The sequence below is a fragment of the Pelophylax lessonae genome, assembly GCF_965119305.1.
Source record: "Pelophylax lessonae genome assembly, chromosome: 1".
Classification (NCBI taxonomy): Eukaryota; Metazoa; Chordata; class Amphibia; order Anura; family Ranidae; genus Pelophylax; species Pelophylax lessonae.
In genome coordinates this window covers 759,404,044-759,424,764 of record NC_138768.1, presented here as the reverse complement: position 1 = coordinate 759,424,764, position 20,721 = coordinate 759,404,044, and the positions used below count along the sequence as shown (strand labels likewise).

Here is a 20,721-nt window from a genome sequence, read left to right as displayed (position 1 = left end):
GGAACCACAACTGAGGTGGTACTGTTTAAGCGAGCTGTACCGTTCGGTTCCATGTAGTGGAAAAGCGCCGCCGTACCGTACCGTACCGTACCGAGACATTCCTACATCGTACCATGCGATACCATGCAGTGGAAAAGCACAAAAGCGAGCTGAACCGTTCGGTTCCATGCAGTGGAAAAGCGCCATAAGATGTTCCAGTAATCCTCAAGTGCAGAACAAAGAGAAGGAGCCAATAGTGAAGCACTGTAGGGTTGCAGTTTAATAGCGCAATAAAAACATACTTACAGAATAGTATTCATAAAGCAGCATGTAAACAGCAATGTGCTTCCGCGAACGCCGTAACCACCAAGCATTCCACGGCAACCGCAAGTGACGTTACAACTCTGGAATCGGAAATTACGTCAATGCATTTCGCCCTCCCACAGGGAATCATCAAGGACCTCATTTCCGGTAAATACAGACCTCTATTTATATCCAGAGAAAAGCCGCCTCCTCCCCAATGACCAATCAAAGAACACGATGGCCATTTTAGATACAAACCCAAGAAAAAACGGAAATTAGGTCCTTGATGAGTCCCTGTGGGAGAGCAAAACGGCTTGACGTAATTTCAGGTTCCTGAGTTGTAACGACATCACTTCCAGTTGCCGTGGAACGCATGGTGGTTATGGCGTTCCCGGAAGCATATTGCTGTATACATCCTGTTTTATAAATAACATTTTGTAAGCATGTTTTATTGCACTATTAAATTGCAACCCCACGGTACTTCACTATTGGCTCCTTCTCTTTGTTCTGCACTTGAAGATTGCTGGAACATCTTAGAGGCTACTGGAGAGTTCTTGATCTGTTCCTTGTGACCTATCAGTGCTATTTAATTCAAGCCTGTTTGACACCCAGACTGAAAAGCTGGGGGTCCATTGTTTCTGGTAAGGAGGGACACAGAAGGGGGTGTGTGTCACATCACAGAATGAATTCATGTGGAGCACTTCACCACTGTAAGCCAGTAAAGCTTTTCTACCATTCAAAGTACACAGGAAGTAGTAGGAAAGAGCAGAGGATTGTCTTCATTGGTGTGTTTCTGATCCTTCATTGTCCAATCACAGGCTGGGCTAATCCTTGACCAAGTTGTATTGCTTCAACTAAAGTCGAGAAAAATTAGATCAAAACCTATCAGTGGTGTCTAAATTACAATTTTTCTAGCAAGCAAGACTCATCAGGCTTATGTGTTTCAAATGGTAATTTCCTTTATTTTCCTACATTTCCACTTTAAACAAGATTATCTGCTTTCTGTACTTTGAAGCTTACATCCCAGAATGTGCATGCAGGCTTACATACACTATATTGTCAAAAGTATTGGGACACCTGCCATTACACTCACATGAACTTTAATGGCAATCCAGTCTGAATCTGTTGGGTTCAATATTGAGTTGACCCAACTTTTGCAGCTGTAATAGCTTCAAATCTTTTGAAAGGCTGTCCACAAAATTTAGGAGTGTGTCTATGGGGATGTTTGACCATTCATCCAGAAGCACATTTGTGAGGTCATGCACTGATGTTGGATGAGAAGACCTGGCTTGCAGTCTCTGCTCTAATTAATCCCAAAGGTATTCTATCCTGTTGAGGTCAGGACTCTGTGCAGGCCAATCCAGTTCCTCCACCCCAAATTTGCTCATCCATGTCTTTAGGGACCTTGTTTTATGCACTGGTGCGCAGTCATGTTGGAACAGGAAGAGGCCATCCCCAAACTGTTCCCACAAAGTTTGGAGCATTCGTTTGTCCAAAATGTCCTGGTATGCTGACACCTTAAGAGTTCCCTTCACTGGAACTGAGGGGTCAAAGCCCAACTCCGGAAAAACAACCCCGCACCATAATCTCCTCTCCACCAAATGATTTTGGCCAGTGAACAAATCAAAGTCAATAAAGACATGGATGAGTGAATTTGGGGTGGAGGAACTTGACTGGCCTGTACAAGCCCCTGACCTCAACAGGATAGAACACCTTTGGGATGAATTAGAGCGGAGACTGTGAGCCAGGCCTTCTCGTTCAAAATCAGCATCTGACCTCACAAATGCACTTCTGGAAGAATGGTCAAACATTCCCATAGACACACTCCTAAACCTTGTGGACAGCCTTCCCAGAAGAGCTGAAGCTGTTATAGCTTCGAAGGGTGGGCCAACTCAGTACTGAACCCTATGGAATAAGACTGGGATGCCAATAAAGTCCATGTGCTTGTAAAGCAGTGGCGTAGCGTGGGGGGTGCAGAGGGGGCCACTGGTACTGGGTGCAACATTTAGGGGGGCGCATCCCATGCCCGCAATCCACGGGATCATAGTGTCCCTTTACAGTCATCTCAAGTCTCCCGCATTTTGCCCTGCACTCACGGACACCCGTGAGCGCAGGGCGATATCCCGTCAGGGCTGAGGACAGCAGTGTCAGAGGCGAGCTCAGCTGTCATGACTGAGGGGAGCCGCTATTTCCTCTGTAGGTACCGGCTCACAGGCGGAGTGATATCAAGTGCACTCCACCTGTGGGAGGAGGAGCCAGAGGAAGCATGCGGCTCTGCTCTCTACTGCAGCCGTGTGCTTCCTCTGTATGACTCCTCCTCTCACAGGCAAAACTGCATTTGATGTCACTCCGCTTGTGAGCCAGTAATCCGCTTCCGGAGTCTCCCCCTGCTGTCCAGGCCGGCCGCCGACACGCTGTCTCTCCCCTCTGCTCCGGATCGCCTCCTCGAGTCGCCAGTGTCTGGACACAGAACAAGGTAAGTGATGTGCTGCCTGCCCCCGGGGCCCAGGGAAGTGGACATGGGGGGGGGCAGCGTAGGTATCAGTGTATGGGGGGATCAGTGTATGGGGGGGTGTCAGTATAGGTGTCAGTGTTGGGGGTGTTAGTGTAGGGGTCAGTGTAGGTGTCAGTGTATGGGGGGATGTCAGTGTAGGGGGTGTTAGTGTAGGGCTCAGTGTAGGTGTCAGTGTATGGGGGGGGTCAGTGTAGGGGGTGTTAGTGTAGGGGGTCAGTATAGGTGTCAGTGTATGGGTGTCAGTGTAGGGGTCAATGTATGGGGGGGTCAGTGTATGGGGGGTCAGTGTATGGGTGTCAGTGAAGGTGTCAGTGTATGGGGAGGTCAGTGTAGGGGGTGTTAGTGTGCGGGCAGTGTATGGGGGGTCAGTGTAGTTGGGTCAGTGTATGTGGAAATTTAGGGGGGGGTGTCATTGTAGTGGTCAGTGTATGGGGAGGGGTCAGTGTATGGGTGCCAATGAAGGGGTCAGTGTATGGGGAGGTCAGTGTAGGGGGTGTTAGTGTAGGGCTCAGTGTAGGTGTCAGTGTATGGGGGGGGGGTCAGTGTAGGGGGTGTTAGTGTAGGGGGTGTTAGTGTAGGGGGTCAGTATAGGTGTCAGTGTATGGGTGTTAGTGTAGGGGTCAGTGTATGGGGGGGTCAGTGTATGAGTGTCAGTGAAAGTGTCAGTGTATGGGGAGGTCAGTGTAGGGGGGTGTTAGTTTGTGAGCAGTGTATGGGGGGGTCAGTGTATGTGGAAATTTAGGGGGGGGGTTGTCAGTGTATGGGTGTCAATGAAGGGGTCAGTGTATGGGGAGGTCAGTGTAGGGGGTGTTAGTGTAGGGGTCAGTGTAGGTGTCAGTGTATGGGGGTGGTCAGTGTAGGGGGGTCAGTGTATGTGGAAATGTAGGGGGGATCAGTGTAGGGGTCATGTATGGGTGTCAGTGTATGGGGGTGTCAGTGTAGGTGTTAGTGTAGGGGTCAGTGTATGTGGAAATGTAGGAGGGGTCAGTGTAGGGGTCAGTGTATGGGGGAGTCAGTGTAGGTGTCAGTGTGGGTGTCAGTGTATTGGGGGGTCAGTGTAGGGAGGTCCGTGTAGGGGGGTCAGTGTATGTGGGAATGTGGGGGGGGGTCAATGTAGGGAGGGTCAGTGGGGGGGGGTCAGTGTGGGGGGGTCAGTATAGGTGTCAGTGTAGGGGTCAGTGTATGGGGGTGTCAATGTAAGAAGGTGAGTGTAGGTGTCAGTGCATAGGGGTGTCAGTGTATGGCGGGTGTCAGTGTAGGGGTCAGTGTATGGGGGGGTGAGTGTATGTGGAAATGTAGGGGGGTCAGTGTATGGGGGGGTCAGTGTAGGGGGGTCATTGTATGGGGGTTGTCAGTGTTTGGAGGGGTCAGTGTAGGTGTCATTGTATGGGGGGGGGGGTCAGTGTATGTGGAAATGTAGGGGAGGTCAGTGTATGTGTCGGTGTAGGGGGGGGGGGTTAGTGAAGGGGGTCAGTGTAGGGGTCAGTGTAGGTGTCAGTGTATGGGGGGTAAGTGTATGGGGGGTCAGTGTATGTGGGAATGTGGGGAGTCAGTGTAGGGGTGGGTCAGTGTGGGGGGGGGTCAGTATAGGTGTCAGTGTAGGGGTCAGTGTATGAGGGAGTCAGTGTCGGTGTCAGTGTATGGGGGGGTCAGTGTAGGGGGGACAGTGTAGGGGGGGTCAGTATAGGTGTCAGTGTAGGGGTCAGTGTATGGGGGGTCAGTATCAGTGTAGGGGGGTCAGTATAGGGGGGGAATGTAAAGGGTGTCAGCGTAGGGGGGTCAGTGTATGGGGGGTCAATGTAGGGGGGGGGTCAGTGTAGGTGTCAGTGTAGGGGGGTCAGTGAAGGTGTCAGTGAAAGTGTCAGTGTAGGGGGGTCAGTGTGTGGGATCAGTGTAGGTGTCAGTGAAGGGGTCAGTGTATGGGGGGGTCAGTGTAGGTGTCAGTGTATGGGGGGGGGGTCAGTGTAGGTGTCAGTATAGTAATCAGGTAGGTCAGTGTAGGAATAAGGTAGGTCTCTATAGTTGTCAGGTAGGTCAGTGTAGGTGTCAGTATAGTAGTCAGGTAGGTCAGTGTAGGAATAAGGTAGGTCTCTATAGTTGTCAGGTAGGTCAGTGTAGGTGTCAGTATAGTAATCAGGTAGGTCAGTGTAGGAATAAGGTAGGTCTCTATAGTGGTCAGCTAGGTCAGTGTAGGTGTCGGTATAGTAGTCAGGTAGGTCAGTGTAGGAATAAGGTAGATTTGTGTGGTGGTCAGCTAGGTCAGTGTAGGTGTCAGTGTAGTGGTCTAGTGGGTTTGTGTAGGGGGCGCAAATTACTTACCTTGGCCCGGGCGCTGACAACCCATGCTACGCCACTGGTGTAAAGGCAAGCGTCCCAATACATTTGACAATATAGTGTACTAAGCACTTTATGGACCAAGACTACAGTATAACCTATCAATAATATTGTATTGAAAATATTTCCGATTCTGCCATGCTTTCATTTTTTTTTTTTTTTATGTCCTTTCATTGTTTCACAGTTTTCATTGTCTGATATTTGGTCTTTATAATTCAGGTAATAAATTTCCTTGTCCGCATTTTTTTATTGTGCCTTGTGCTAATATAAAAAGAAAAACTGTTGATAATAATGATGGAACATTAGATGCTAATTTCAAGGTCCACAGATAAATGATTTGGAAGTGAATGGGTACCTTAGAGGAAAGGTAATTTACAGCAGCGCTTTCCTGTTTGATGTGCTCAGTCAGATGGAAGTCGAATGTCTCTGGATGTGTTTTTGAAGTCGCTGCACAGTTATGACATTAGAAATGTTTTCATGGGGAAATATTTGATGAAAGGTATGTTAAATCACTGTAGCGGACAATATGGAAATTGTGACAGCCCCGTAGTGACTCATTAGGAGATTAAAGGGGATCTCTCTGTATTATAATAGTAATACACAGAATGGTCATTCTGGGCAAGATATGATTGCATTGTGCTTTCATTTGCTCATTTTACAGATATCATCGTTTGGTGTTTAGACTAAAAGGCAATTTTGGAACCATACAATAACTAGCTATCTATCGGGAAAATGCTAAATTTAATGAGCTAGACTGAATAATGAATTTAAGAATACAGAATTTTAGTTTAGGGCATACACAGTCTGGGTTTAACACGAAGGAAACATTTTTCATATTCTATATAAGACTTCAAAGGACCAAGCTTTGTTTTTCAGTTTTGTTTGTAACGCACATTGCATCTCATTTAAACCCCAACTATATCTTATTTAACCACTTATGGACTGAAAGGTTTTACTCCCTTAATGACCAGGCCATTATGTGCGATTCGGCACTGCGAAATTTTAACAGCAAATTGCGTGGTCATGCAACGCTGTACCCAAATAAAATGTATGTCCTTTTTTCCCCCCAAATAGAGCTTTCCTTTGGTGGTATTTGATCACCTGTGCGATTTTTATTTTTTGTGCTATAAACAAAAAAAGAGCGACAATTCTAAAAAAAAAAAAAAGAAAAAAATATATATTTTTCACATTCTGCTATATAACATTCCCAATTAAAAAAATTGAATTGTAGCAGGACCCCCACAGGGGCTGCTAAGTATGTTCACATCCTCTTCACTCCCTTGACCCTGAGGCACCTCCAACCGCTGGACACTATTGGTTCTGACTCAGAGAAACAACAATGACACTTAAATATCAGTGTATCAATTTACTGATGTAATAAAGGAATGAACAGATAAACGGGTACAGTCTTGACACAACTGGAAATATTAGCAGGAAAATTTGAGATTCTGAAGCTCTGGGTCCCAGAACCACTGTGAAGCCCAAGACTCAGAATCTCATGCAACAATAATGTAGCTATGAACAGATATAGCAATATCTAACTAAAGAGCCATGTAGATATAAATGTAATGCAACTTCTTCTATGAACCTGTGAGAGTGACAATCAGACGTTCAAATCTATATTATCTATAGATAAATAGTCATATCTAACTAACTCAGCTGAATATATATATATATATATATATATATATATATATATATATATATATATATATATATAGAATAACTTTCAACCTTGCATATCAACTGAAAGAGTGCACTCTAACACCTATAAGGGGCACCCTTAACTATGAATTACGTGAGTCTCTTCCTAGCAAGGCCTTGCAAATCTTCGCCGGCAGCAGGAGCTCTAATCATTCACATTAATGACATTTGTAATCCAAATGGAAAAGGGGGTATTTGTAATCCAGATTCTGCTTGAAATGAAGTCAGTATAAATCACTGTATGTGTGTATATGCGGCCTTCCGGTTCACCACACACTGCCAAAGCTCAGGAGTGTCCTATGGCAACTGCTCCAATTATATCAAAGTTCTCGCTGTGTCTGTGCTGCGTCACAGTCTTCTCTCCCTTTCTCGCTGTCAGTGAGCTACTGCCTCACTACAATTAGGTCTCTCTCACCCAATCCTTCGACACTCCTCTCCGGCTGGTCTCCACACCAGGTCAGTCACTTCCCCGTGACATCCGCTACCTCTCCAAGGTGCCTCCACACTAGGCTCCAGCCTCCGCTTGCTCTGCTCTCCGCAGCGGTCCTACTGCTCTTCCAGACTCTCCGCACCTCACGCGGTCCCAAAGCAAGAGAGTGTACATCCGGCCCCACCCCTTATTTGCAGACTCTCCTATAATCCTGTGCGGAACCCTTAGCTCCCTGGGAGTATAGTTAAATCATGCCTGCTTTACACAGTCTTCATCCTTCTTCAGACTATATCTCCCACAAACCAACACTCCACTCTCCCTGGAGGACCCGCAATAAACACCAGACTTAAATAAACAGTACATCCGCCTCAATTATACTGGACATAATTTCTTCACTTAGCTACATAATTTTTTCATCATTTTAGGCCAATTGTATTCTGCTACATATTTTCGGTGAACAAAATCCCAATCAGCTTATTTTGATTGGTTTGCACAAAAGTTATCACGCCTAGGGGAAAGATTTATGTCATTTTTATTTTTTCTAGTAATGACGGCGATCAGCAATTTTTGCGACATTGCAGCAGACAGATCGAACCCCTAACTGATATTTTTGGGGGGACCAGTGACATAATCAGTGCTAAAAATATGCACTGTTACTGTAATAATGACACTGGCAGGGAAGGGGTTAACTCAGGGGCAATCAAATTGATAATTGTGAGCCTGGGGGGGGGGGGGGTGTTTTCTAACTGTGAGGGGGATGGGCTTGTGGAATCAACACAGAGACCTGTGATCCTAAAAAGGAGGATCACAGGCGCTCTGTGCTGATTCCTGAGAGAACAACAGTCTGCTGTGTTTACATGGGGAGTGATTGCGGGTGCCTGGCGGCAATCGCGGCTGCCGGCCCCATGAATCAGCTTCCCCGCTGGCTAATGAGGGCACACGCCTAATATCAGGATTCGCGCAGCCGAGCCAGTCTGCCACAGTATATCTATAGCAAGTGATTAAAGTACATGTAAACCCTAACTTAATTGCATTTAGTTTGCTAAAGCTCTGGGTATCATAAACAAATGTCATTTTTAAGGATGGAAACCCTTTAGAAAACTATGGTTGAGAAATCTTGCTATTCAATTCAGGCCATTTATGGGGATAATATGCAAGCTACTGACAATCAAAAGGCATAGTAAACAAGACAATGGGCTGGTGGACACACGCCAATGCCATAGTTAAAATGCAAAATGTTTTTTATCTTAATGCATTCTCTTCTTTAAGGTAAAAAACCAAAGCAGCCCCCTCCCTTCTCTTTTACTTACCTGAGACAGATCTCATTCCAATTATGTGCACAAGAGCAGTGACTCTCTCCCCACTGGACAGAGAGGCAGCAGTGGGAGCCATTGGCTCCTACTGCTGTCAATCACAGCCAGTGAACAAAGAGCGGGGGGCGGGGCTGAGCAGCACTCTGTGTCAGTAGGCAGACAGAAGGTGGCTCAGTATCAAGCCCGCATAAGTGCCCCCATAGCAAGCAGCTTGCTATAGGGCACTCAGCAGGGGGAGGAGCCTGGAGCATTGGTGGGGGACCCGAGAAAAGAAGGATCGAGGCCACTCAGTGCAAAATCATTGCACAGAGCAGGAATGTACAACATGTATGTTATTTTGAAAAAAAAGAAAAAAAATAGGTTTACAATTGCGTTAAAATACAAATACTGTACATTAGAAAGAGATCTTTCTATGTGGCTTCAAGGGCATCATTGAAATGCACAAATACTTTAAATTACAGGCTTGGCAGAAGCTTTAAAGCTGTACATGAAGTTGTAGAACAGGCTGTCCCTGATTTCACTGACGTGAAACTGTCCTGCTGACGGCCAATTTCTAGCAAACTCCCATTAAGAATTTAAAGACTGTAGATGACAAGCACTGGAAAAAAGCCAGCAGCAGGAACATTTTTAACCACTTACTCAATGGGAACTTAAACCCCCTTCCTAACCAGATCAATTTTCAGCTTTCAGTGCTCTAACATTTTGAATGACAATTACTTAGTCAAGCAACACTGTACCCATATGACATTTTCATCCTTTTTTTTCATACAAATAGAGATTTCTTTTGGTGGTATTTAATCACCACTGGGTTTTTTATTTTTTGCACTATAAACTAAAAAAGACTGAAAGTTTTGTTTAAAAAAAAATCATTTTTCTTAGTTTTGGTTTTAAAATTTTGCAAATTTAGTAATTTTTCTTCATAAATTTTGACCAAAAGTTATACTGCTAAATTTCTTTGGTAAAAAATAAATAAATAAATAAATATGTTTATATTATTTGGTGTTTGTGAAGGTTATAGTATGGTGCCAATCACTGAAAATTCATAACACCTGATGTACTGACGTATCTCATGTGTATCTCATTTCTTGAGACACTAACAAAGCAGGGAAGTACAAATACCCCCAAATTACACCTTTTTTGAAAGTAGACATTCCAAGGTATTTAGTAGGAGGCATTGGGAGTTTTTTGAAGTTGTAATTTTTTCCCCACAATTCTTTGCCATATTAAGATTTTTTATTTATTTATTTTTTCACAAAATTGTCATATTAAATATAAAGTAAAGTTATTTCTCACACACTGTATAGACATACTTGCAACCACACCAAAAATACATTCTGCTACTCCTCTTGAGTATGGCGATACCACATGTGTGAGACTTTTACACAGCCTGGCCACATACAGAGGCCCAACATCCAAGTAACACCTTCAGGCGTTCCAGAAGCATAAATTACACATATAATTTCCTGACAAACTATCACAATTTTGAAGTCTCTGGAGCACCAGGACAATTAAAACACCCACAAAATGACCCCATTCTGGAAAGCAAACACCCCAACACATAATCTTGGAGGCATAACAAATCTTTTGAACATGTTGTTTTTTTTTCACATGTTTTTGGAAAATGTGGAAAGAAAAAAAAAATTTATTTACACAAAGCTGTCCATTTATAAGATATTTCTAACACATGGCATGTACATAGCAAAAATAACACCTCCTCCTGAGTATGGTGATACCCCATGTGTGAGACTTGTTTTTTATATAGTTTAAGGTGGTTTAGGTGAGCCAATGGTCAATAGCAAATGAATGCCGCTCTGTATAAAATAAAAACAAACAAACACGCAAAAGAAAGAAAATCCTTGCAGAAAAAAAAAAAATGTGGAAGGAAACCAATGCAGACACTGACAAAATTATCAATTTTTGTTTTTGGGTTTAGATAAACTTTAAGTGTAACTTTTAGGTAATTCATGCTACATGTCTTAGGAACTCTTAGTGGGTATTCCGCTGTAGCATATGATGCAATCATATACGTTTACGTGCATGTGTTAAGGTAAAGCGGTATAAAGATTAAAAAAACTCTTCTGAGACCCCATGCCAAAGAAAACAGCCAATATGTGTATCTAGCGATCTACATGAAAAAGAAAAAAAATACATAAAAAATCAGACATACATAACATAAGGGGAAAGAGCTTATAAAATTCATACACAAAGGATAAACTTTTGAGGCCTCCTTGTCCAAATAAACTGAAGAGAAGTAGATGTAGGCCTCAATCAATTGCATGTTCAGGAGAGGAGCTTTTGAGCAGAAAAAAATGCTTGATGTGCCTAAACGCCTGTAAATTATTATAAACATCCTTAAATGCTGGGCACCTTTGCCGCTTTAAATGTTCATTCATTCCAATAACCAGAATAAATAAATTATTATATGGCTAAGCTACTGAATGAACCCCCAAATACTTGGCGTGTCTTAATGTGTTTGCAAAACGCGGCTTTGGGCGCTTTTTTAACCACTTAAGCCCCGGAAGATTTTACCTCCTTTCTGACCAGGGGTATTTTGCTATTCGGCACTGCGTGACTTTAACGGACAATTGCGCGGTTGTGCGACGCTGTACCTAAACGAATTTGGCGTCCTTTTTTTCCCACAAAAAGAGCTTTCTTTTGGTGGTATTTGATCACCTGTGCGATTTTTTGATCATGCGCTATAAACAAAAAAACAGAGTCAATTTTGCAAAAATAACAATATTTTTCACATTTTTTATATGAAATTCCCCAAAAAAAATGTAAAAATCAAAATTTTTTAACATTTTCGGCCAATTTGTTTTATGCTACATATGTTTGGTAAAAAAAAATCACAAAAAGCGTATTTTGATTGGTTTGCGCAAATGTTATCGCGTTTACTAACAAAGGGAAATATTTTTTTTTTACACAGCGATCTGCGATTTTTTTTGCGGGACTGCGACATTGGGGCGGACAGATTGGACCCTTGACTGACATTTTTTACACTTTTGGGGTTACCAGTGACATTACTACAGTAATCAGTGCTATACATATGCACTGTTACTGTAAAATGGCACTGGTAGTGAAGGGGTTAACTTTTTTTGAGAGGGAGGGGTGGTGTGTGTCCCTAGGGGTGTGATTCTAACTGTGATTGGCTGTGGCTTGAGCTGTAGGAACAGTGATCAACGGTCCTACATAGTAGAACCATATGATCACTGTTCTTACAAAGGGGACATCGAGTCCGCCGGGCACACGCGCGGGGGGGTCCGAGACCGAGCGGGAGCGCGCCTTCGGTGGCGTGCGCTCGCTCCCCAGAGCCTCACAGGCTAGTGATGTACCCATACGTCACTTTGCCTGTGAGGGGCTGACCGCCACAGTATATGTACTTGCGGCGGTCGGCAAGTGGTTAAGCTGCTTTTCTCCAGCCAGGACAAAAGGCAGCCAGAAGAATTGGACCCAGTGTGCATGAGGCCCTGTTGTTGTTACTGTAAAGTCAGACACAAAACCTCTACTTTTTAACATTTTAAAAACGACTAAAATTTGGATATTTAAAACTAGCCATAACATGCCCGAAGAGTGCAAATTTAAGACCACCAATTCAAAATAGGAAAAAGAGTTTCCTGTCATCTGTCAACCCAAGGTAATTACCCCCAGTAAGAATTGTAACAGTGGGGAGGATTTGCTAAAACTGGAGTGCAGCTCTGCATAGAAACCAATCAGCTTCCAGGGTTTATTATCAAAGCCTCATTGAACAAGCTGAAATTAGAAGCTGATTGGCTACCATGCACAGCTGCTCAAATTTTAGTAAATCTTCCCATTTCTCTTTCTTATTTAGTTGTTTTTATAACCATTATGTATTGTTTTTTTTAATTATATAAGGTAAGGGTACCATTTCAAACTTAATTTCTGTTGGAGGTAGACAACTTATCAACTTGGGGGTCATATAAATATTAATATATTATTAATATTATTATTTAGGATTTATGTAGCACTGAGAGTTTGTGCAGCGCTTTACAAAATGAAGACAGAGAGTACAGTTACAATACTATTTAATACAAAAGAAATCAGAGTGCCTTGCACGTTAGAGCTTACAACCCTCAATCCCGCAGATTCCTGTACCTCCACCAGAATATCGCAGGTGCAGAAGTGTCCGGTGCACTCACAGAGCAGGCTGGCAGTTTTGTGAACAGGGCCAGTGTTTTTTTTTTTTTTAATCTCATTCATCTTTGTTAGTGAGGTGTTGATAGGCATATAAGCTGGTGACAGCATAGAAGAGGTCCCACATATATTATGGCTATGTTTACTGTAAATCCTTCTAGATGATGTGGTTGAATGTTTTTTTATTGGGTATTTCCCCTAAATAATGTGAAAAAAAAAACAGGTTGAGAAAATCAACCAATCAACGTTAAATCTGAGTTTGTGCAGGGTGACTTGCTCTCTTTATCTTTCATGTTCATGTTCCAGCTGCACTCAACTTAAAGTAGAGTTCCACCCATTTTTAATAACTTGGATTACATAGATGTATGTAATCCCCTTTAAAACTACTTTTACCAATGGAAACTTTTTTTTTTTTTGCTTCTTTATTCATCCTCTCCTCACTTCCGGTTCCGGCCGCCGATTGGCGATTACGTCATTCGGCGATTCGCAAGGGCTGCTGTGATGTATCTCATGGGATGAAATCTCGCATTATTACACAGGAGTCCTGAGCTGTACTCGTATCTATTGGATTGAGGCCGTGCTTCGCCCCGCCTCCTCTCAGTGAGCTGTACTCGGATGTATTGGATTGAGTCCATGCTCCGCCCTGCCTCCTCTCAGTGAACGAGGACTGAAAGCATTATATCCTCACTGAGCTCACTGAGAGGAGGCGGGCGGAGGCGGGGCAGAGCACGGCCTCAATCCAATACATCCGAGTACAGCTCACTGAGAGGAGGCGGGGCGAAGCATGGCCTCAATCCAATACATACAGTACAGCTCAGGACACCTGTGTAATAATGCAAGATTTCATCCCATGAGATACATCCCAGCAGCCCTTGCGAATCGCCGAATGACGTACTCGCCGATCGGCAGCCGGAACCCGGAAGTGAGGAGAGGATGAATAAAGAAGAAAATAAGGTATTTCCTAGCAAAAAAAAAAAGTTTCCATTGGTAAAAGTCGTTTTAAAGGGGATTACATACATCTAAAGTTACTAGAATGGGTGGAACTCCACTTTAAGCTCCCAAATGTTGCATTTGACAAAGCTATGTAAAAGCCTATGGAGTCTATAGACATATTGCTCAATAGATTTAATAAACTCTAAAGGCAGAGTTCAAGACCTGTGCTGCAAATGCTCCGAATGCCAGAATAAGTTGCTTGAGTTCAGATTCAGTATCAGCATCTCTTCAAGCCTGAAACCTCTGTCTATAAAGACACAGTATAAAGCTACATGTACAATATAATTATACATGCAAACGCTGTATGGTGTACATGTCTCAGACATTCCTATCATCTCATGAGATTAAATTATTGTTTGTAAGAATGTGAGCTGTCCATGTGCTAGCACGAAGCATGTCCAGAGTCCTTCCAAAAACCATGACAGGACTTGGAGGAATGTGCAGTTATCTCGTAGACTTCTGTTTGGCTTTGAATAGGTGTATGGCAGGGATGTCCAAACTACGGCCCTCCAGCTGTTGCAGAACTACACGTCCCATGAGGCATTGTAAAACTCTGACATTCACAGACATGACTAGGCATGATGGGAATTGTAGTTCCTGAACAACTGGAGGGCCATAGTTTGGAGACCCCTGGTGTATGGTATAGCCTGTGCTATGGTATTTCATGTAAGCTTATTTATTGATATACCAATCATTATGCCAATTTAATCACATCAAAAAAATAATTGTGTTACGTTAACCTTCTTTAGGTGGAGCATGATTTACACTCCTTTCACCTGATGGTTCTGATCAGGTTCGCCTGTCACTTTTTCAGGTCCAAAGGTCCATTATCCCCTATGGACAGGGTGGGTGTAAATGGAAAGGTCTATTTGCACCCACCTACCTCCGGGTCCAGACCAGTTCACTATAAAAAAGGAAAGGGATCTGTCCTCTTCTGTTTAGGCAGATCAGATTGGAGGGTAGTCGGTGTAAATGAACAGTCAATAGTGCAATCTCTGTCCATGTCTGCTCTGCAGAAACTGAGTGGACAGGGATGTGTCATCTGCCCTCTCTGCTCTGATCAGCAGGGGATCTGTGAGCTGATCCCCTGCTGATCAAAACAGAGCCCAGCCCATGTGAAAGGGGCATTATAAAAGCATATTAAAGCAGTGAATTTGACATTTAGCAACTGTTTTCTGCAGAAAAACTTCCAGCTTATGTCCATACTTGGTCAATGAAGTCACATGGGAAAACCCGACCAAGAGATGTCCTTCAGCATAAGTGAAATGACAGGATCAGATATGTCGCCATCATTCATTGTTGTTAACTTGAATCTGCATTGCTGGACAACTTAATTGACAGTGGATCTACAGCATTTTTTTAAATTAAAAGCCTTGCGAAAAATATTTTAAATATTTCTTTTTTGAGTAATGAGTAAGGGACCTATGTACTCCTTACTTATTCACATGGGTGTGGTGATATTTTGGGGCCCCCTTTTTGTTGCAGAGGGTTTCCAGATTCCGGTAAAACCCCGGCCCACAACATACCACTGGGCCAGGGTTGTGGGGAAAAGGCCCTTGTCCTTCTCAACATGGGGACAAGGTGCTTTGCCAGATGGTGTCCCCTCTGGCAAAGTGTCCCCCCACGTGGAGGGCATTTGGCCTAATATGGTTCACGGAGGCCAGTGGTGTATTTAGGTTTTGTGCTGCCCTAGGCCTTATTAAACTTGTGCATCCCCTAATTTAAATATGACGCACCCCTTTCTGTAAAGGCCACACCCCTTCCTGTTTCTGACATGTTCTGTCATCTGTAAACCACAGACCACAACCACAGTGTATCAGTGCCCATCAGCGTAGCCTCATCAGTTCCCATAAGTTCAGCCTCATCAGTGCCCATCAATGCATCCTTATCAGTGCTGCCTCATTGCTGCCCATTAGAGTAGCCTCATAAGTGCAGCATACAGTATCAGTGTAGCCTCATCAGTGGCCATCAGTACAGCCCCATCAGTTGCCCCCAGTGCAACCTATCAGTGCCCATTAGTGCAGCCTAAGATATTTGGACTTGTGTTTGCTGCCACTGATTGCAATCATAGGATTATTTCACTTATTTGTATGATTAGGAAGTCCATAGTCAGTATACAAATCAGTGAAATAATCAGTGGCAGCAAACACATGTCCAATTATCTTATAAGATAGGAGTAATCTTACCAACCCAGTGACATATTGTGATAGCACATATGGAGGTGAGCAGGTCCAAAATATTTTTGCATTCATATACAATTAAAAGTCCTAATTGTATATGATGCAATTCGATATGCTCACTCAAGGACAAGGATGTTTAAAGAACTGATATATTATTGACATGATGCCTGCCATACCTGGGGGCGGAGGAGTGTAGGCGGAGCATTAGGCTGCAGTGCCACACTTATTAGCATTGGGGGCTGTTGGGCCCATTGTATTAAGTGTGGTTGGCGGCCTGCGGTCTGTCCGAATGTCCTCACCCGCCAGTATTATCACACTGGCAGGTAGCAGTGTGACCGCTTTATGTGGGTGCCAGACTTATTTGCCTCCTGGACCCTGCCCTCTGGCCCAATTCGCCCCATAAGACTGGCACCATACTAAAAGTGAAGCGCAAGCCCACAGGGACCCTTTTCATGCCGGAGCAGGGAGGAGGCTGTTTTTTTTTTGTGTGTGCGGGGTGCAGCTTTTTTGCTGCCCCCCTGCAAAGTGCCGCCCTAGGCCTGGGCCTTGTTGGCCTAGGCCAAGATACAGCACTGACGGAGGCGCAAGTTTGCCCATTTTCTAGTCTGCCAGACTGAATGCCCAAAAAGGGACTGGTATGCCTTTTGAAGGGGGGGCACACTTTTCATACCTGAATGGCCTGGTATGAATTTAAGGTGGAACCACATGCCTTTTTTTACAGATCCCATCCCTTTATTTACATTCCCATGTCAGCCAGGAATCCTTGGTTGACAGCTGAATGTGCCAAGTAGAAGAGATGAGTCATTGATTGTTAGGTTGCTGGTGGATGCCAGTTATTCAACAATCAGAAGCCCTGATCTGAGGAAGCCGTCACATTTAGCAGTGGTAGTAAGGCTGCTGCTAAATGTTTTACTTCCCGGTGCAGCTGGAAGTTCCTAGTTGCACCTCCCGCGCCGGCTGAACACCCACTGATTTGTCGAACCTTCTGAACAATAGACAAACCTACAGCTCATCCCTAGAAAGGAATCCCAGAACACAGTGCAGATATTATTTCCTTTTCTGATCTAATGTTTTTAGCCTATAATGTTAGGTCATTTTCTCTATTGATCCAATGTTCTTTAACCACTACAGCTCTGAAAGATTTACCCCCCCCCCCCTCCTCCTGACAAGGCCATTTTTTGCTATACAGCAATGCATTACTTTAACTGGCAATTGCTCAGACGTGTAACACTGTACCCAAATACGTTTGTCCTTTTTTCCCCACAAATAGAGTTTTCTTTGGGTGGTGTTTGATCACCTCTGTGTTTTTTATTTTTTGCACTTTAACCACTTGCCTACTGTGCACTTAAACCTCCTTCCCATCCAGGCCAATGTTCAGCTTTCAGCGCTCTCACATTTTGAATGACAATTGCTTGGTCATGCTACACTGTACCCATATGAAATTTTTATCATTTTTTTCACACAAATAGAGCTTTCTTTTGGTGGTATTTAATCATCTCTGGGTTTTTTATTTTTTACAAAAAAAAGAAAAAAGACAGAAAATTTTGGAAAAAAAAAAGTTTTTCTTATTTTCTGCGAGTAAATTTTGAAAATAAATTTTTCTCCTTCACTGATGTGCGCTGATGAGGCGGCACTGATGGGCACTGATAGGCTGCACTGATGGGCACTGATGAGGTGGCACTTATGGGCAGTTATGAGGAGGTGCTAATATGCCGCACTGAGGAGCACTGATAGGCGACACTGATAGGCGGCACTTATAGGCGGCACTGATGAGCACTGATAGGCGGCACTGATGAGCACTGATAGGCGGCACTTCTGGGCACTGAGAGGTTTCACTGCTGGGCACTGAGAGGTGGCACTGACGGGCGGCACTGATGGGCACTGATAGGCGGCACTGATGGGCACTGATGGATGGCACTGATGGACACTGACGGGTGGCACTGATGAGCACTGATGGGCAGCACTGATGAGCACTGATGGGCAGCACCATCAGTGCCCACACTCAGTGCCCATAGTGCTGCCAGTCAGTGCTCATCAATGCCTAGATGAGCAGGCACTGATGGGCACTGACTGGCAGCACTATGGGCACTGATTGTGGGCATTGATGGGGGGCACTGATGGCGGGCACTGTGGGCACTGAGTGTATGTTTTTTTACCTCTAGTAATCAGGGCACTGGTGATCGGTGCCCTGATTACATTCTTCTGTGTCCCCGGCGGCTGACGGCTCTCCTCCTTCCTCACACTGCAGGCTCTGTGTGAGGAAGGAGCGCTGGCGATGAGAGATGATCTCATATGTTTACATATGAGATCATCTCTCATTGGACGGTCCGATCACGTGGTGAATGGCCGCTGTGATTGGCCATTCACCACGATCTGTGACACGGCCGACACAGATTTTCCCCGATGCGCGCTCGCGGGAGCGCGCGGGGAGCGTGTTACTGGGAGGCTGTATAAAGACGGCCTCCCGAAAATGTGAGTCCGCGCTGCAGCCGTATATAGGCTGTAGCGCGGATGGGAAGAAGTTAAACAAAAAACCACTGACAATTTTGAAAAAAAAAATATGTTTTACTTTCTGCTATAAAACATATCCCATAAAAAACATTTAATTTCTTCATTAGTTTATGCCAATATGTATTCTGCTACATATTTTTTGTAAGATAGATCACAATAAGCATACATTGATTGGTTTGCGCAAAAGTTATAGCGTCTACAAACTGTGGGATATATTTATGGAATTTTTATTTACTTTTTTAACAGTAATGGCAACGATCATGACTTACAGCTGTGATATTGTGGCAGACAAATTGGACACTAACTGACACTTCTGACACTTTTGGTAACCAGTGACACTAATACAGTGATCAGTGCTAAAAATATGCACTGTCACTGTACTAATGACACTGGCTGGGAAGGGGCTAACATTAGGGGCGATTAAGGAGTTAACTGTGTGCCTAGCTAGTGTTTTACTGTAGTGGGGGAGGTGCTTGCACTAGGGAAAGGCAAAGATCTGTGTCGCTGCTTTGCAGGAACACGAGATCAATGCCTTCCTTGCTGACAGAACAGCAATTTTCCTTGTTTAAATAGGCAGATCGCCATTCTGCCTGTGTCCTGAACGATCAGCAGGTGTCAGCGGACTCCGGGTCTGCAGGATGCACTGATCAGCTCTGGTTTTGTTGAATCACAGTGGGAGTGAGCCGCCAGCGGCCCGCACTCACATCTGATACCTGGAAATGCAGGATCACCTATAAATAAGTGATCCTGCGCAGCGCGGCCGCCCTGTAGTAGTAAAACTTGGCAAGTAGTTAAAGCCTATCTATGGTCACAATTAAAAATTATATATTCATTTCCACATTGTATTTCAATTATTTCTAGTATTCATAAAAAAATTTTGGGGGGCCTCTACACCCAGCCCTAGGCAGGTTGAGTCCACAAATAGAAGACAGAACTTTAAAATGTGCTAAAACAAGGGGAAAACACAATTGACAACAATGGTTAAAAACAATCCATTTTTTTTATTGTTACAAAATTAGATAAAACCACCATCCGTTTGTTAAAAGACATAAACATCAAATCTAGTTACGCCATATTCATTTCTTCATATTGGAGTTATAATAATGTGTCAGCATGTAGAATCAACACGTTTCACATAATTAGCTTCCTCAGGATCCACACTGAAATTTACATACAGGAGATGGCTATTAGCATCCAATGGCCATATAAATCACACAATAAAAGGAACTAGGAACCGACTGCAGAGGATCTCCAAAGATATCCTTAACTTAAAATGGTACTCAGTAGTTTGTATGGCCCCCACTTGCTTGTATTCAAGCCTTGTTAACATCGGGGCATGCTCCTAATGAGATGACAGATTATGTCCTGGGGTATTTCCTCCCACATCTGGCGAGGGCATTACTGAACTCCTGAACAGACTGAGGTGCAACCTGGCATCGTCGTATGGACTGAAACATATTGTCCCAGATGTGTTCTATTGGATTTCGGTCAAGCGAGTGTGGGGGCCATTCAGTGTTATCAATTTCTTCATCCTCCAGGAACTGATTGCATACTCTCGGCATGTGAGGCCGGCCATTGTCATGCACCAGGAGGATTCCAGGACCTGCTGTACCAGCGTAGGGTCTGACAATGGATCCCCATACCTAATGGCAGTCAGGGTGCCATTGTCTAGCTTGTAGAGGTCTGTGCGTCCCTCCATGGATATGCCTCCCCAGACCATCACTGACCCACCACCGAACTGGTCATACTGAAAGATGTTACAGGGAGCATTACATTCTCCACGGCTTCTCCAGAACCTTTCACGTCTGTCACATGTGCTCAGGGTGAACCTGCTCTCATCTGTGAAAAGCACAGGGCACCAGCGGTGGACCTGCCAATTCTGGTATTCAATGGCAAATGCCAATTGAGCTCCACGGTGCCAGGCAGTGAGCACAGGGCCCACTAGAGGACGTCGGGCCCTCAGACAACCCTCATGAAGTCTGTTTCTGATTGTTTGGTCAGAGACATTCACACCAGTAGCCTCCTGGAAGTCATTTTGTAGGGCTCTGGCAGTGCTCATCCTGTTCCTTCTTGCACAAATGAGCAGACCCTGGTCCTGCTGATGGGTTAGGGACCTTGTACGGCCCTGTCCAGCTCTCCTAGAGTAACTGCCTGTCTCCTGGAATCTCCTCCATGCTCATGAAATTGTGATCGGAGACACAGCAAACCTTCTGGCAATGACACGTATTGATGTACCATCCTGAAGTACTTGGACTGCCTGTGCAACCTCTTTAGGGACCAGGTATCACCTTATGCTACCAGTAGTGA

The 20,721-nt window shown here is 44.3% G+C and overlaps 1 protein-coding gene across 3 annotated transcripts in view; it reads left to right on the top strand.

Annotated features, from left to right (window-relative positions):
- The window catches only part of PGCKA1 (PDCD10 and GCKIII kinases associated 1), a 159,958-nt gene that overhangs the window by 74,365 nt on the left and 64,872 nt on the right, over positions 1–20,721 (top strand). For 2 of the 3 annotated variants that reach the window (XM_082248106.1, XM_082248105.1), the window contains one exon: positions 5,351–5,498. The exons of the other annotated variant lie outside the window; for it this stretch is intronic. The gene's annotated coding sequence lies outside the window, so the exon portion shown is untranslated. The remainder of the gene's footprint in view (positions 1–5,350; positions 5,499–20,721) is intronic. 3 annotated transcript variants of the gene reach the window in all.